Source organism: Salvelinus fontinalis, chromosome 3 (assembly GCF_029448725.1).
Source record: "Salvelinus fontinalis isolate EN_2023a chromosome 3, ASM2944872v1, whole genome shotgun sequence".
Classification (NCBI taxonomy): Eukaryota; Metazoa; Chordata; class Actinopteri; order Salmoniformes; family Salmonidae; genus Salvelinus; species Salvelinus fontinalis.
The window spans coordinates 52,850,830-52,869,249 of record NC_074667.1 but is presented as its reverse complement, the minus strand read 5'-3'; the positions used below and the strand labels follow the sequence as shown (position 1 = coordinate 52,869,249).

Sequence of the window (18,420 nt, the reverse complement as noted above, 5' to 3'; positions counted from 1 at the left end):
GACACAATTGAAGGCTATCAAATGCTTCTCAGAGATGCCCTCTGGTGGTCAAACTAGCACTTACTAGCTTTAATGGTTACAGTGGCTGACACTTAAATAACGTGCCATAGAATTCTGCGGCACCATGCAAGCTGTGCTGCAGTACGATGCAATTTTTAAAGGACGAACCCCTGTAGCTGTTCTGGAAAGAGCAAAGAACTTGAGAGTAGAGGTCGACCGATTATGATTTTTCAACGCCGATACCGATTATTGGAGGACCAAAAAAAAGCCAATATCGATTAATTGGCCAATTTAAAAAAATGTTTTTGTAATAATGACAATTACAACAATACTGAATGAACACTTATTTTAACTTAATATAATACATAAATAAAATCAATTTAGCCTGAAATAAATAATGAAACATGTTCAATTTGGTTTAAATAATGCAAAAACAAAGTGTTGGAGAAGAAAGTAAAAGTGCAATATGTGCCATGTAAGAAAGCTAACGTTTAAATTCCTTTCTCAGAACATGAGAAAATATGAAAGCTGGTGGTTCCTTTTAACATGAGTCTTCAATATTCCCAGGTAAGAAGTTTTAGGTTGTAGTTATTATAGGAATTATAGGACTATTTCTCTCTATACGATTTGTATTTCATATACCTTTGACTATTGGATGTTCTTATAGGCACTTAAGTATTGCCAGTGTAACAGTATAGCTTCCGTCCCTCTCCTCGCCCCTACCTGGGCTCGAACCAGGAACACATCGACAACAGCCACCCTCGAAGCAGCGTTACCCATTCAGAGCAAGGGGAACAACTACTCCAAGTCTCAGCGTGTGTGACGTTTGTAACGCTATTAGCACGCATCCCGCTAACTAGCTAGCCATTTCACATCGGTTACACCAACCTAATCTTGAGAGTTGATAGGCTTGAAGTCATAAACAGCTCAATGCTTGAAGCATTGCGAAGAGCTGCTGGCAAAACGCACGAAAGTGCTGTTTGAATGAATGCTTACGAGCCTGCTGGTGCCTACCATCGCTCAGTCAGACTGCTCTATCAAATCATAGCCTTAATTATAACATAATAACACACAGAAATACGAGCCTTAGGTCATTAATATGGTCGAATCCGGAAACTATCATCTCGAAAACAAAACGTATATTCTTTCAGTGAAATACGGAACCGTTCTGTATTTTATCTCGACGGATGGCATCCATAAATCTAAATATTCCTGTTAACATTGAAGGTTCTGCAATGTATGTCATAATTACGTAAAATTCTGCCAAATTAGTTCGCAATGAGCCAGGCGGCCCAAACTGTTGCATATACCCTGACTCTGCGTGCAATGAACGCAAGAGAAGTGACACAATTTCACCTGGTTAATATTGCCTGCTAACCTGGATTTCTTTTAGCTAAATATGCAGGTTTAAAAATATATACTTCTGTGTCCTGATTTTAAGAAAGGCATTGATGTTTATGGCTGTGTACAGTCGTGCAACGATTGTGCTTTTTTCGCAAATGCGCTTTTGCCAAATCATCCCCCGTTTGGCGAAGTTGGCTGTCTTTGTTAGGAAGAAATAGTCTTCACACAGTTCGCAACGAGCCAGGCGGCCCAAACTACTGCATATACCCTGACTCTGTTGCAAGAGAAGTGACACCATTTCCCTAGTTAAAAGACATGTATGTTAGCAGGCAATATTAACTAAATATGCAGGTTTAAAAATATATACTTGTGTATTGATTTTAAGAAAGGCATTGATTTTTATGTTTAGGTACACGCTGGAGCAACGATTGTCCTTTTTCGCGAATGCGCACCGCATCGATTATATGCAACGCAGGACACGCTAGATAAACTAGTAATATCATCAACCATGTGTAGTTAACTAGTGATTATGATTGATTGATTGTTTTTTATAAGATACGTTTAATGCTAGCTAGCAACTTACCTTGGCTTCTTACTGCATTCGCGTAACAGGCAGGCTCCTCGTGGAGTGCAATGTAAAGCAGGTGGTTAGAGCGTTGGACTAGTTAACTGTAAGGTTGCAAGATTTAATCCCTGAGCTGGTAAAAATCTGTCGTTCTGCCCCTGAACAAGGCAGTTAACCCACCGTTCCTAGGCCGTCATTGAAAATAAGAATGTGTTCTTAACTGACTTGCCTAGTTAAATAAAGGTGTAAAAAAAAAAAAAACGGCCAAATCGGTGTCCAAAAATACCGATTTCCGATTATTATGAAAACTTGAAATTAATTAATCGGTCGACCTCTACTTGAGAGGTACATATATCTTTCTCAACGAGGACTATCCTCAAGCTGTGCGCCTGAGTTCAAACATGTCACGTCGAGCCCTGGATTTCCACAGTCAAACAGCCAAGCTGAGAGAGCAGTTCAGACTGAAGAACCCGTTGAAAAAAGCACAAAACAGCAATGGAGATCCTTACATAGCTCTACTTGAGTACAGAAACACACCCCTGGATGGAGTAGGTCTCATCTGCACAGCTACTAATGGGAAGGAGGCTGAAGACAAAGTTCCGACATCAAAGAGATTGTTAAAGCCAGGACTCTATCAGCATGTCAGCTGTCGTCTCACAAGCAGACAACAGAGACAAAAACACTACTTTGACCAAGGCACATGTAAGCTTTCGGTCATGAAGGAAAGAGATCCAGTCAGGATCAGACAAGATAACAAATGGCAACCAGCAACTGTGCTTTGGAATACATGACCAGCCAAGTTCATACATAGTACAAACACCAAACGAGAGAATCTACAGAAGGAACCTGAGACACTAGTTAAAAACACATGAAATAACACACACGGAGAGAAACCATAATGGATGTACCTTATCCGGTGGAAAGAGAACCTGAAACAATTGTCAGCCTGGAAGCAAACTACTCACCTGTGTGTTCTCCAGCACCAATAACACCAAAACAAACAATAGAAACCAACAATGTAAACACTGACACACCAGTGAATTCAACTCGTTATGGAAGACCTATCAGAATGCCAAAACATTACCAGTACTGAAAGACTATACTGAAAATGATGTCAGTGTTTATAGTTCAAACAAACTATTGAGAAAAAAAAGTTTTAAAAATAATTAATAAGAACAATGTGATGACAATTGGGGTGTCTATGTTATGAAGAAAAAAGCTAAGTTTATTGTTTGCACTGTGAAACACTGAGTTGAAAGAAAACATTGTTTTGAAAAAAAATTATCTAAAGAAAGGGAGATGTCATGTACTGTATGTACATGTACTTACCTGGAGTGCCTGAAGGTGGCGCATGAAGGTTACTACCTACTGCATGTGATCATCTGTAGTTGCACCTGACCCATGACATCACATAAACATTGTTCTTTTACCCATATCCCTGCCTCAGTGTGCTAATATATTACAAGGACAATCGTGTCATAACTTTTTAGCGCCAACATTGCTTTAGTAACTGTTTATGTTCACATCTCTCAAACATGCACATACACTGTGGACAAAGCGCACACACAAACAAGTCATACAGAAACGTGGGGAGACCCAATCTTAAACTCTGAGAGCCGGGGAATTCCATGTAAATTGTTCAAAGTAGTCATTGTGCATCACAGGAGGCTGCTGAAGGGAGGACAGCTCATAATAATGGCTGGAAAGGAGTAAATGGAATGGCATCAAACACATGGAAACCATATGTTTGATTTATTTGATATCATTCCACTAATTCCGCTCCAGTCCTTACCACAAGCCCGTCCTAATTAAGGTGCCAGCAACCTCCTGTGTTGTGCATAGAGTTGTATGGTTAGTTAAACTTTAAATCAATGTTTTTTGTTTGGCATACATTTTAAAGTGAAGAATCTGAGTCTCAGCGTAATTCCGTTACTGCGGAAATACCCAGCCATGTTCCCTGGAGATCTAATTGTGTACAAACTGCGAAGTAATGTGCTAGTCTGTTCCTGTTCCTGTTTACAGCGGCGGCTGCTGCTGCTGTTCAGAGGCCACCTGGGGTCTAGAGCTGGACCCCTTCTGGTTACTCATGAGGCACGTCACATGCTGCTAAACACTATCTAGGCTACATGCCGATGCTCCATCTTAAAAGCCCCCACAGTCTACTCCTTAGAGACTCAACATATGGTGGAATGACCGTGTAGTGCAGAAATGTATTCACAGTCCATTCTATTTCATGTGTTAAACTCCAGACAAAAAAAAAATCGGTATATAGGCAACCGAGAGAATTTCAACCAGGGGATTTCAGAGTTGTGTGTGTGTCCTTCCAGTTACTGGCAGCCGCAGCCCTTGTGCCCAGCATCATTTCATTTCAGTGAGCATGGTCTTAATGTGTCACGTCATTGTGCTTCACCAGCTGCAATAAAAATAGCTAATTTCTGATCTCACATCCCTGTTAGCTACCTCACAGGGTTGTAGCAATAGATTTGGAGGCTTATTGTCATGGGTTGATTATTGAATTTGACATACATATTAACTTGTGTCTAAGAATATGATAATGCAGAACGTCATAGTGGTTATGGGAATCTCTCCAAATAAATAAATGAAAAAGAAAATGTGTTAATGTATGACAGTCCATAACTACATTGATTTTGGATTTGAGACTAGATCTCTAATTAGAGACTAGGTCTCTAAATCCCCAAATTCTGGGACTTGCTTTACCTGTTTAAAATAATTTTTGTGGTAGTTGAACCACTTGATTGGTAGAAGTTATTTATTTTCTTATTTCAGATTTGAGACGCAGAGACGAAGAGGAAGACTTCATAAAACCTTAGAAGATATTTCTGATCCGATTTCAGATTTAAATAGCAGAAAAATAGACTAAGATTTCAAACACTAACATGTTGTTGGGAAAGTGAATAGCAGAGTAGAAGAAGATTTTATGCGCGCTAACTTTTTGTCTAACTTCTTGGGAAAGTAGACAGAATTTCAGTTTTTTTTTTAAAGTTTGAGATTTTTATGCTGTTACTAAAACAGCTATATTGTTAGAATGGTAGAATATATTTTCATTCTGATTTCATATTTGAATTACAGAGATGTATCGTAAGATTTCATATGCAATAACTGTTTGTCTAACTTGTTTGGAAAGTGGTCAAAGTAGCTGGTTTGTGTCAAAAGTTGCATTGTTCATAGTGAATGGAATGTTGGAAGTCATGTGACTTTTTAATAATGGGGAGCACTAGAATGTTTAAAAAAGTCACATTAAAGTGAATGAAGATGGACAAAAAAAAGCACAAAAAGCTTAATAGTTTAAAAAGTATAAAACATATCAAAAAGTTGTGTAAGCACACTATTCCAGACAGGTCTGGAACAAACGATTCTCTGCCTCTAACCCTATTACAGGGGCTGAGTCACTGGCTTACTGGTGCTCTTTCATGCCGTCCCTAGGAGGGGTGCGTCACTTGAGTGGGTTGAGTTACTGACGTGATCTTCCTGTCTGGGTTGGCGCCCCCCCTTGGTTTGTGCTGTGGTGGAGATCTTTGTGGGCTATACTCGGCCTTGTCTCAGGATTGTAAGTTGGTGGTTTAAGATTTCCCTCTAGTGGTGCGGGGGCTGTGCTTGGCAAAGTGGGTGGGGTTATATCCTTCCTGTTTGGCCCTGTCCGGGGGTATCTTCGGATGGGGCCACAGTGTCTCCTGACCGCTCCTGTCTCAGCCTCCAGTATTTATGCTGCAGTAGTTTATGTGTCGGGGGGCTAGGGTCAGTTGGTTATACCTGGAGTACTTCTCCTGTCTTATCCAGTGTCCTGTGTGAATTTAAGTATGCTCTCTCTAATTCTCTCGTTCTGTCTTTCTTTTTCTCTCTCTGAGAACCTGAGCCCTAGGACCATACGTCACGGCAAACCGGGCATGATGACTCCTTGCTGTCCCCAGTCCCCCTGGCCTTGCTGCTATTCCAGTTTCAACTGCTCTGCCTGCGGTTACGGAACCCCTACCTGTCCCAGACCTGCTGCTTTCAACTCTTAATGATCGGCTATGAAAAGCCAACTGACATTTATTCCTGATTATTATTTGACCATGCTTGTCATTCATGAACATTTTGAAAATCTTGGCTCTCTCTAATTTTCTCTTTCTTTCTCTCTCTCGGAGGACCTGAGCCCTAGGACCATACGTCAGGACTACCGGGCATGATGACTCCTTGCTGTCCCCAGTCCACCTGGCCTTGCTGCTATTCCAGTTTCAACTGTTCTGCCTGCGGTTATGGAACCTCCACCTGTCCCAGACCTGCTGTTTTCAACTCTTAATGATCAGCTATGAAAAGCCAACTGAAAATTATTCATGATTATTATTTGACCATGCTTGTCACTTATGAACATTTTGAACATCTTGGCATAGTTCTGTTATAATCTCCACCCGGCACAGCCAGAAGAGGACTGGCCATCCCTCATAGCCTGGTTCCTCTCTAGGTTTCTTCCTAGGTTTTGGCCTTTCTAGGGAGTTTTTCCTAGCCACCGTGCTTCTACGCCTGCATTGCTTGCTGTTTGGGGTTTTAGGCTGGGTTTCTGTACAGCACTTCGAGATATTAGCTGATGTACGAAGGGCTATATAAAATAAACTTGATTGATTGATTGAGGTCTGTACATTTTAAAGTGTGTTTTTTTTTTTTTTTTTGCTTAAATGGTGTAAAAGGAGCTTGTTGTTAAATAATAACAAGTCAGAAATATGACAAAGATTTGGAATGGGACATTTGCTATCGCAAGTCTCATTAATTACTGGAAAAATAAAAAGTTGCATGACTGATATAGTACTATATCAACTGGAATGTGTGGCCAGAAATAGTCAAGCATTACACAATACAAGTAATGAAAATGAATAGCATGACTGATTGTAGGAGTCATTCTAAAACTAATCTGCCACGGCATTATTTTTATTTTTATTTTTTTTATTTTACCTTTATTTAACCAGGTAGGCAAATTGAGAACACGTTCTCATTTACAATTGCGACCTGGCCAAGATAAAGCAAAGCAGTTCGACACATACAACAACACATAGTTACACATGGAGTAAAAACAAACATATAGTCAATAATACAGTGAAAAAAAATAAGTCTATATACAATGTGAGCAAGTGAGGTGAGATAAGGGAGGTGAAGGCAAACAGATATATGTATAAATAAATAAAATATAAAAAGGCCATGGAGGCGAAGTGAGTACAACACAGCAAGTAAAATAAAAACTAAAAAACACTGGAATGGTTGGTTTGCATTGGAAGAAAGTGCAAAGTAGAGACAGAAATAATGGGGTGCAAAGGAGCAAAATAAATTAATAAATAAATACAGTAGGTAAAGAGGTAGTTGTTTGGGCTAAATTGTAGATGGGTTATGTACAGGTGCAGTAATCTATGAGCTGCTCTGACAGCTGGTGCTTAAAGCTAGTGAGGGAGATAGGTGTTTCCAGTTTCAGAGATTTTTGTAGTTCGTTCCAGTCATTGGCAGCAGAGAACTGGAAGGAGAGGCGTCCAAAGGAAGAATTGGTTTTGGGGGTGACTAGAGAGATATACCTGCTGGAGCGCGTGCTACAGGTAGGTGCTGCTATGGTGACCAGCGAGCTGAGATAAGGGGGGACTTTACCTAGCAGGGTCTTGTAGATGACCTGGAACCAGTGGGTTTGGCGACGAGTATGAAGCGAGGGCCAGCCAACGAGAGTGTACAGGTCGCAGTGGTGGGTAGTATATGGGACTTTGGTGACAAAACGGATGGCACTGTGATAGACTGCATCCAATTTATTGAGTAGGGTTTTGGAGGCTATTTTGTAAATGACATCACCGAAGTCGAGGATTGGTAGGATGGTCAGTTTTACAAGGGTATGTTTGGCAGCATGAGTAAAGGATGCTTTGTTGCGGAATAGGAAGCCAATTCTAGATTTGACTTTGGATTGGAGATGTTTGATGTGGGTCTGGAAGGAGAGTTTACAGTCTAACCAGACACCTAGGTATTTGTAGTTGTCCACATATTCTAAGTCAGAGCCGTCCAAAGTAGTGATGTTGGACAGGCGGGCAGGAGCAGGCAGCGATCGGTTGAAGAGCATGCATTTGGTTTTACTTGTATTTAAGAGCAGTTGGAGGCCACGGAAGGAGAGTTGTATGGCATTGAAGCTCGCCTGGAGGGTTGTTAACACAGTGTCAAAAGAAGGGCCAGAAGTATACAGAATAGTGTCGTCTGCGTAGAGGTGGATCAGAGAATCACCAGCAGCAAGAGCGACATCATTGATGTAAACAGAGAAGAGAGTCGGTCCAAGAATTGAACCCTGTGGCACCCCCATAGAGACTGCCAGAGGCCCGGACAACAGACCCTCCGATTTGACACACTGAACTCTATCAGAGAAGTAGTTGGTGAACCAGGCGAGGCAATCATTAGAGAAACCAAGGCTGTCGAGTCTGCCAATGAGGATGTGGTGATTGACAGAGTCAAAAGCCTTGGCCAGGTCAATGAATACGGCTGCACAGTATTGTTTCCTATCGATGGCGGTTACGATATCGTTTATGACCTTGAGCGTGGCTGAGGTGCACCCATGACCAGCTCTGAAACCAGATTGCATAGCGGAGAAGGTGTGGTGTGATTCGAAATGGTCGGTAATCTGTTTGTTGACTTGGCTTTCGAAGACCTTAGAAAGGCAGGGTAGGATAGATATAGGTCTGTAGCAGTTAGGGTCAAGGGTGTCCCCCCCTTTGAAGAGGGGGATAACCGCAGCTGCTTTCCAATCTTTGGGGATCTCAGACGACACGAAAGAGAGGTTGAAGAGGCTAGTAATAGGGGTGGCAACAATTTCAGCAGATAGTTTTAGAAAGAAAGGGTCCAGATTATCTAGCCCGGCTGATTTGTAAGGGTCCAGATTTTGCAGCTCATTAAGAACATCAGCTGACTGTATTTGGGAGAAAGAGAAATGGGGAAGGCTTGGGCGAGTAGCAGAGGGGAGGGCAGTGCTGTTGTCCGGGGTAGGGGTAGCCAGGTGGAAAGCATGGCCAGCCGTAGAAAAATGCTTATTGAAATTCTCAATTATAGTGGATTTGTCGGTGGTGACAGTGTTTCCTATCTTCAGAGCGGTTGGAAGCTGGGAGGAGGTGTTCTTATTCTCCATGGACTTTACGGTGTCCCAGAACTTTTTTGAATTTGTGTTGCAGGAAGCAAATTTCTGCTTGAAAAAGCTAGCCTTGGCTGTTCTAACTGCCTGTGTATATTGGTTTCTGGCTTCCCTGAAAAGTTGCATATCACGGGGGCTGTTCGATGCTAATGCAGAACGCCATAGGATGTTTTTCTGATGGTTAAGGGCAGTCAGGTCAGGAGAGAACCAAGGGCTATATCTGTTCCTGGTTCTAAATTTCTTGAATGGGGCATGCTTATTCAAGATGGTGAGGAAGGCATTTTTTTTAAATGACCAGGCATCCTCTACTGACGGGATGAGATCAATATCCTTCCAGGATATCCCGGCCAGGTCGATTAGGAAGGCCTGCTCGCTGAAGTGTTTCAGGGAGCGTTTGACAGTGATGAGTGGAGGTCGTTTGACCGCTGACCCATTACGGATGCAGGCAATGAGGCAGTGATCGCTGAGATCTTGGTTGAAAACAGCAGAGGTGTATTTGGAGGGCAAGTTTGTTAGGATGATATCTATGAGGGTACCCGTGTTTACGGAATTGGGGTGGTACCTGGTAGGTTCATTGATAATTTGTGTGAGATTGAGGGCATCAAGCTTAGATTGTAGGGTGGCTGGGGTGTTGAGCATGTTCAAATTTAGGTCGCCTAGCAGCACGAGCTCTGAAGATAGATGGGGGGCAATCAGTTCACATATAGTGTCCAGAGCACAGCTGGGGGCAGAGGGTGGTCTATAGCAGGCGGCAACGGTGAGTGACTTGTTTTTAGAGAGGTGGATTTTTAAAAGTAGAAGTTCAAATTGTTTGGGAACAGACCTGGATAGTATAACAGAACTCTGCAGGCAGTCTTTGCAGTAGATTGCAACACCGCCCCCTTTGGCCGTTCTATCTTGTCTGAAAATATTGTAATTGGGGATAAAAATGTCTGAATTTTTGGTGGTCTTTCTAAGCCAGGATTCAGACACGGCTAAAACATCCGGGTTGGTAGAGTGTGCTAAAGCAGTGAACAAAACAAACTTAGGGAGGAGGCTTCTAATGTTAACATGCATGAAGCCAAGGCTATTACGGTTACAGAAGTCATCAAAAGAGAGCGCCTGGGGAATAGGAGTGGAGCCAGGTACTGCAGGGCCTGGATTCACATCTACATCACCAGAGGAACAGAGGAGAAGTAGGATAATGGTACGGCTAAAAGCTATGAGAATTGGTCGCCTAGAGCTACTAGAGCAGAGAGTAAAAGGAAGTTTCTGGGGGCGATAAAATAGTTTAAAGGAATAATGTACAGACAAAGGTATGGTAGGATGTGAATACAGTGGAGGTAAACCTAGGTATTGAGTGATGATGAGAGAGATCTTGTCTCTAGAAACATCATTGAAACCAGGTGATGTCATCGCATATGTGGGTGGTGGAACTGAGAGGTTGGATATGGTATAGAGAGCAGGGCTAGAATCTCTACAGTGAAATAAGCCAATAAACACTAACCAGAACAGCAATGGACAGGGCATATTTACATTAAGGAGAGGCATGCTTAATCGAGTGATCAGTAAGGGTCCAGTGAGTAGAGGTTGGTTGGGGTCGTGGCGATCCAGACAGCTGGCCGGGTATATGGCTATCGGTAGCAGCATAGGATGGAGGTCTGTTTGTAGATACCTCGTGCGTTTCCGTCGGTAGGTTCCGTGTAGTGGGGTTTTGTTCAGATAGCAGCCGATAGGACAGCTAACGATTAGCGGGCCTCAGGTGAGCGTTCAGGTAACGTCGGGACGGATTTGCCGGTTGGATAAATCCCTCGGGCAGATAACGTCGGCAGTCAGTCGTGAAGGCCCAGTGGGGTTCCGTATCTGCAGCAGCAACAAAAGAAACGGGTCCAGATGGTGATGGAACTCCTCAGCTGGCTAGCTCCAGCATGATTTGAGTTTGCTCCGGGGTCGACGTAAGCCAATAGTCACACGGTATGCAGCTAGCTAGCTGCGAAATCAAGGTGCAAGTGTCCAGAGCCTGCGGTTGGAATCCGGGGAAACTGAGAGAAAAAAAGTCCCGGAATGCTCCGGTCCGAGTCGCGTTGCACAAAAGTGCCGGTAGATTATCGAGCTAAAGGAATAGCTGATGACCGCAAAACGTGGGCAGCTGAAACACCAACGCTAGCTAGCAAACCGGCTAATTTCGGGGCAGCTACAGATTAGCTTCTGGCTAGCTATCGGAGTAGCTTCTGGTTAGCTTTCAGGCTAGCTTCTGAATTAGCCCCTGGCTATCTTCCACGATGGATTTTCAGATTGAGGTAAATAATACTTATTGTAATTGGTGAAGCGGGTTGCAGGAAAGCTTTTGCAGGAAAGCTTTTGTAGTTGAGTTCTTGGATAATAAAATAAATAAAAGATATGTGAAGAAAAGGTGTAAATATATATATATACAGGACACGACAAGACAATACGGAAAAGACGTCTGAACTGCTAAGCCACCTTGGACTAAATGGAAGTGTCAGTCATTGGGTTGACTGCTTGATGACCGCCTGAGTGTCAAATTTCTCATCCTTTATCAGCTTCCCAGTTGTTCTTATCATGGAGACAGAAAGTGCTCACTTTCCTAAATAAAATAATAATATATACACTGTTTAAATATGCTATATATTGTCAGTGGCTTAACAAACGTAAAGTTCTTTATGCAACTGTTTCACAGGTGTTGAAGCTATGCTATATTGCTGCGCTTCTTAACACCTGCCTGCTTAACCCGGAAGCCACCAATGTGTCGGAGGAAACACTGTTCAACTGACGACGGAGTTCCGCCTGCAGGCACCCGGCCCGCCACAAGGAGTCACTAGAGCGCTATGAGCAAGTAAAGCCCCCCGGCCAAACCCTCCACTAACCCGTACGACGCTTGGCCAATTGTGCACCGCCCTATGGGACTCGCCATCACGGCCGGTTGTGATACAGCCCAGGATCAAACCCGGGTCTGTAGTGATACCTCTAGCACTGCGATGCAGTGCCTTAGACCGCTGCACCACTCGGGAGGCCCATAGGTGCTGTCTTTTGATTAGCATGCAGCATCGCTGCACAGTTCGCAGCATCAGCACCATGAGGAGGTTGATTGGGAAATAGCCTAGTCTCACAGCCTAAGCAGTGTCGTCCGGGTTTGGCCGGGGTAGGCCATCATTGTAAATAAGAATTTGTTCTTAACTGACTTGCCTAGTTAAATAAAGGTCTCCAGGCCCATCCCCAGCCGCGGCTTTTGCGGCGCGATGGGTAACGATGCTTCGAGGGTGGCTGTTGTCGATGTGTGCAGAGGATCCCTGGTTCGAGCCCAGATTGTGGCGAGGAGAGGGACGGAAGCTATACTGTTACATTGATGCTGTTGACCCGGATCACTGGTTGCTGCGGAAAAGGAGGAGGTCAAAATGGGGGTGAGTGTAACTGATGTGAAATGGCTAGCTAGTTAGCGGAGTGCGTGGTAATAGCGTTTCAATCGGTGACGTCACTCGCTCTGAGACTTGAAGTAGTTGTTCCCCTTGTTCTGCAAGGGCAGTGGCTTTTGTGGAGCGATGGGTAACGATGTTTCGAGGGTGGCTGTTGTCGATGTGTGCAGAGGGTCCCTGGTTCGAGCCCAGGTAGGGGTGAGGAGAGGGACGGAAGCTATACTGTTACAGTTACATAAGACAGAAGGTTACTTAAGGAAAAAAACGAAAGTATGGTGGTTGGGTTGGCGTGTAGGGTGGTTGGGTTGGCGTGCAACCCAAAGGTTGCATGTTCAAATTTCATCACGGACAACTTTAGCATTTTAGCAACTTTGCACCTACTTACTACTTTTTATCTACTTTGCAACTACCTAACATGTTAGCTAAGTATTCCACTAACTTTAACCCTTTAACCTAACTCCTAACCCTAACCTTAACCCCTAGCTTAATTAAGTAACGTTAGCTACCTAGCTAACATTAGCCACAACAAATGTGTAACATATAAGGTTCAGAGTGAGTTGTGATGTTGTTGGACGGTGTGCCAAAAAGTTGATAGCTTACATCTGAACATGCCACTGGAATCTTTGCAAATACCGGTTATTCTGCATTCATATGACATTTTTCTCCTCTGCCTGCATTTGGCTATTAAATATAAAACGGAGTGAAGTAAAGAGCCTAGAGACAGAACATTTCAACCTGGACTCGGGGGTAAGGTGCGATGCTGTTTATTAGGCTATATAACTTTTTACAACAGAGATATTGACGAAACTGTAGCCCTCAGATTTACAAAAGTATAGTCTACTTCACGATGTGCTTCACTAGGCTGTTCAAACCCATGCGCGTCGTTTACAATAGGCGAGCATGGTAAATATCAATTTGACAGCAAACAATTTCGAGCAGTCTAGTCTATCATAATGCGTAAATTCTGGTGCATCGTTCGTTCTCCTTCACTTTATCAGCAAAAATCGCAAGTATTAGGCTATAAACATGAAATAACGGCACTCTTAACCTAGTTAGATTTTATAGGCCATTCAATATAATTAACATGTGTTTGAAAAAAAGTAATTTTTGGATAAAGAATAGGCTACGATTCCCAAATAAACACATTCTGCATGCAAAAGTAGTTATCACCTTTACAAAAGATTTCAGTGGGGAACAGAGAAAATCCATTAGTGAGCTCAACTCCCTGATAGACAACTCAAAATGCGTCAACTTACCTTATCAGTAAATTTCTCAAACGTAGAATCCCGTGACTTTTTCCACTCGACTGTTCACATTAGGGTGTAACTGCAAATATGACGCTATTTCTACTTAGTACTTTTTTCTAGGAAAATTCCAGCGCTCCTTTGTACCATCGGTTGTGCCTCGCGCGTCGAGTTCAGCTCGGGGGGGAATGAGAGGCGGAATTAAAGTATGCACAAGAGGATGGAACACGCGTGAGTGGGGGGCATAGTGGAGCGAATTAGAACGAGTTCATCTGATTTACATCTAATGGGAGTGGTACATTCAGGGTTGGGTAGGTTGCGTTCTAAATGTAACCCTTTACAGTTACTAGTTACCTGTCCAAAATTGTAATCGGTAACGTCACTTTTGTATTACCCCAAACCCGGTGACGCAATCTGATTACGTTCAGTTACTTTTAGATTACTATCTCCTTAAGAGCCATTAGAAGAATAAAAAAACGTGTGTTACCAGTTCGACGAAATCTATTGCAGGATAAATCAATGTTAAAGTTTACATAGATGGCTATATATATATGGATGTTAAATGTTACTTTATGGGTTGTTAGGTAGGCTTCTTCTAACCCATCACGTTCTACTACATATAATAATAAAAATCAAAGTCTATCAGAATTCCAGTCATTCCAATAAAGGTTATACCCCTTGATATTCAAGAATAGGATTTAGAAATATGGAAGTATAGATTAGCTAAATTGTTTTACCTGAGCATAACCCAAAAAACGAAGGACTAATTAGCCAGCCCTACTCTGTAGTTTATGATTTTGTTGTCATGGAGGACTGATTGGGCTCATTGATTCGAGTTGAACCATAAATGCTGAGCTCATGGAATGACATTCTTTGAGCACTACTGAAAAGTGTTTACATGTGAAAAATTAATGCCAAATGCTGCATTTGCTCTAGGCCTAATGTTTACATTTTTGTTGGTGACACTTTGATATCTTGATAATATGCAGCTGTTTAAAGGACAAATTCACAAATGAAACAATAACACAACAGGCCCCGCCTCTGTTTTGGTAAAATGCTGAGGGATGGGCCTGGAGAAATGCAACCACTCTCAGATTTTTTATTCAACCTTTATTTAACTAGGCAAGTCAGTTAAGAACAAATTCTTATTTACAATGACGGCCTACCCCGGCCTAACCCAGACGATGCTGGGCCAATTGTGTACCACCCTATGGGACTCCCAATCATGGCCGGATGTGATTCAGCCTGGATTCAAACCAGGGACTGTAGTGACACCTCTTGCACTAAGATGCAGTGCCTTAGACCACTGCACCACCCAGGAGCATTAATAGACAGAGCTATGGATGCAAGGACTGACCATCCATGATATCAAACGTATTGTTCTAACCATGTTATGAGCCTATACCGTGTTTGTTTACATTTACAATGTTTACAAACATTGGATTAAAACAGGCTTATATTTTGTGTTCTCATGGAGTGTGACAGTTGAACTAAGCTCATGAGGCATTTCTAAGTTATATTCTTCAAGAATCAATGAAGATATATATATATAGACATAAACTTAAAGGGGCAATCTGTAGTTGCTACATCCATTTTTGGAAATATAAATGATCTAATATAATATATATAATTTATATGTCCAAAAATGTATGTAGCAACTACAGATTTCCCCTTTAAGTCTATCAAAAGTTTGCGAGTTTGAGCATGTGTCCATTAGGCCCATGGATTTTTTTATTTTTTATTAGCATGAATTAGATTGAGCAATAAAAGTCCCACTTTTATTCCATAGGCTGGGATCCGCACTATGCAGCTGTTGCGAGAGCGCATTTGTCACTGGCTGTCCACTGATTTAAAAAACAATCATTGATAGGCACCTTAAACTTCTTGAATTCAATCATTATTGGGTCCAAATACACATTTAGATTTGTGAACGGCCATCCATAACAACCACAATTCGTAAGGCGCAAATAGCTAAATGAGAGAGCAGCAGTGTGATTCACATCAATGCGCCATGTATATATCAATAATAAGTGATATCCGGATAGCCGTAGACTACACTACTGCTGTCGTCCTTACCTCCAAGCGTTTATTCAAGTTGGATAATCTTTGGATGCCGACAGCAGTCACACCATTGAAAGACATAGCCCACAAGACTGTAGCCTACAAAAGCCTATTCCTGCTATTTTCCGGTGATCCATCAAACACATTTGGTATGTCATCGTAGTGGTCTCTGATTTGTGGTCAGACTCGCTCAGGTGGGACAAATGTATGCCTTGTTTCAATGCTGATTTGAATGTAATTGAGAAAACAGAAGTGTCAAAGATTTTTTTGGCAAACATCCTTTCAGAATTTCAAAGTAATCATCTAGTTTTTCAAAAGTATCCGTAATCTGATTACAAAATTTGTTATGGTAGTTTAACGGATTACCATTACCGTTTTTTGTAATCCATTACATATAACAGATTACATGTAAATTGGTTACTCACCAACCCTGGGTATATTAGTGAACCAACACATGAAATCAATAGTTATTGCAGGATTACAATAAGTATCCTGTGCTACAAGCGTTTAATGTGTGCCTCAAGGGGCATATGGGGTAGATATCTTAATTTACATTGACTGTATTTGTTTTTTGATCTACTGTGATAAAATGTCAACATTTATTTTATGCAATGATGTTGTAGTCTATGCAATACACATAAGGCCTACCTCACTTTCAGTGTCGTTCAGTGTGCATGCATTATAGGCTAATTAATAATACAAGTACACAGAAAGTCAAGTCCCCTATAATTGCTTGATAATCATAATTTTTGATTAATCATTTTAACAGTCTCAACTCTTCAGGCAACTATTTGGACAATAGTAAAGCACTATACTTGTTCCCACTATGGGATCTTATAGCATGATCGCCAGCCTTGTCTAAACTACATTGGATTTATGTCGGAAATTAAGTCATCCTATAACATTTCACAATTTAACCAAACCCTCTAGGGTCTCCTGTCCATGCTGTTTAAAGAAAATGTATAAATTGTACACATAAGTGCCTTCCCATGTTGCAAGTATGGAAGCTCATTCCCGCCACCAAAAAAATAAATAAATCGAGATGCCATCAAAACATTAAAAAATTAAAATGTGGAGTTACCTAAGTCAGAATTTCGAGACACTAACTCAAAATGTTGAGATAGTAGAACATACACATAGGATTATGTTTCTTCATTTGTAGCATTATGTGGTGTTTTCCATCTATCCATGCTGCAGAGATCAGCACAGCAGGGCTGGCGGCAAACCTGTGGCGAGCTGGCATTTGCCCCAACACTTTCAATTCGGTTTAATAAAAAAATTACACAAAAGTGTTGAAAAGAGGGACAAAGTACTGTTGTTAAGACTGATTTCCCTCATGGTGTGTCAACTCATGCACAGATTAACTGTAGCCTACTGATAACCATAGGTGCAGGTAACCTAGAGAAGCCATATGCTCTGATCCCCTCTGGCCAGGGGAAACGAAGCGGTAACATCATGTATTTATAGGCTAAGCTATGCATTTCTAGCCTAAAATAGGTATTTATTTATGCCTAGAGAAATTGTGAAGGTGATCAAATTTAGTTTATATTCAACTTCTGGTGGCTATGCTACCTAGACCTTTTCAAAAATGATTGACTGGAATTAATAAATCAACACAATAGTGATGACATCCTGTGTGAGATACAGATGCAAAGGCCTACATAAAGCAAGCTCAGACCTGTTTGTGTAAAGGACCCCTCTGTTAGTTTAGTTTTAAAATAGCATTCATATGAAAAACATAGAAGATTGCTGCAGTTTGACAGGCTTTTAATGTTTTCATCCTCCCAAGTGCCAGAAGTTAAGGATCTTTTTTTATAGCTCATATAAAATGTTTTGCAGCTGATTTATTACTATGTCACCCCCTGACCACGGCACCTCTGAAATCACCATGCAATGTTACAAATGAAGACACGTAGATTCTATCAAAAAATGTTGACCTAGTATAGGATGACCACCCAGAGTCGGTGAAAATGTGCTTTGGTGATGAAATTTCACTTCCTTATGTTATAAAATACATTTTACCAAGAAAAATATGATTATTCATATTATGGATAGTTCAGTGTTTTTTTTCCTAACATAGTTACAATATAGCCAAAAAGTGGGATTTTGTAACCTAATAAATCCGATAATAAGCACAGAACTCTGACATAGCAGTGTAGGTTTCTCGTAAGGACTTTTGTATTTGTGGTCCTCAAAGTTGTTTCCGCAGGTCGCAAACAGCTAAATTAGCACGACGAGCTGAATTAAATGTAAAAGGATTCGAAAATAAAAAGCTTGGTATACACTCACTGTTCCGTTGACATTTCACAGAGATATGCTTGTTTTTGTGAGAAATCTTGTAAAAAAATATTAGGAATTTCTAATTCATATGAAAAGCGTATACGGAAATACTATGTCATGTCTCAAAATCGATATCCATTTTACGTCTATATTGTTTTATGTCCTGCGGATTTTATGTCCCGCTGAACATCGTGGAGCCGCCACACAGGGCCACGTTGGCCATCAAGGCCTCCTGCCACTCTTGGGCACACTTCTGCAGGCTGTTCATGACCAGGATGTGAACTCCGGGCTGCAACATCCCTGTGTCGGATGGACAGAAGAGGATCTCAGGGCAACGGAAGCACTCGTTGCCCAGGGTAATGTGGTGGCATCAGGGAGTTG

At 41.7% G+C, this 18,420-nt stretch overlaps 1 protein-coding gene across 3 annotated transcripts in view; it reads right to left on the bottom strand.

The window, feature by feature from the left end:
• LOC129851113 (caM kinase-like vesicle-associated protein) overlaps positions 1-14,027 on the bottom strand; it is a 101,794-nt gene extending 87,767 nt beyond the window's left edge. Inside the window, exon 1 of one of the 3 annotated variants that reach the window (XM_055917380.1) lies at positions 13,711-14,027. The gene's annotated coding sequence lies outside the window, so the exon portion shown is untranslated. Of the gene's footprint in view, positions 1-1,927; positions 2,367-13,710 lie in introns of those variants that run through there. The other 2 variants (XM_055917381.1, XM_055917382.1) reach the window with 2 other exon arrangements.
• Positions 14,028-18,420: the final 4,393 nt, after the last annotated feature.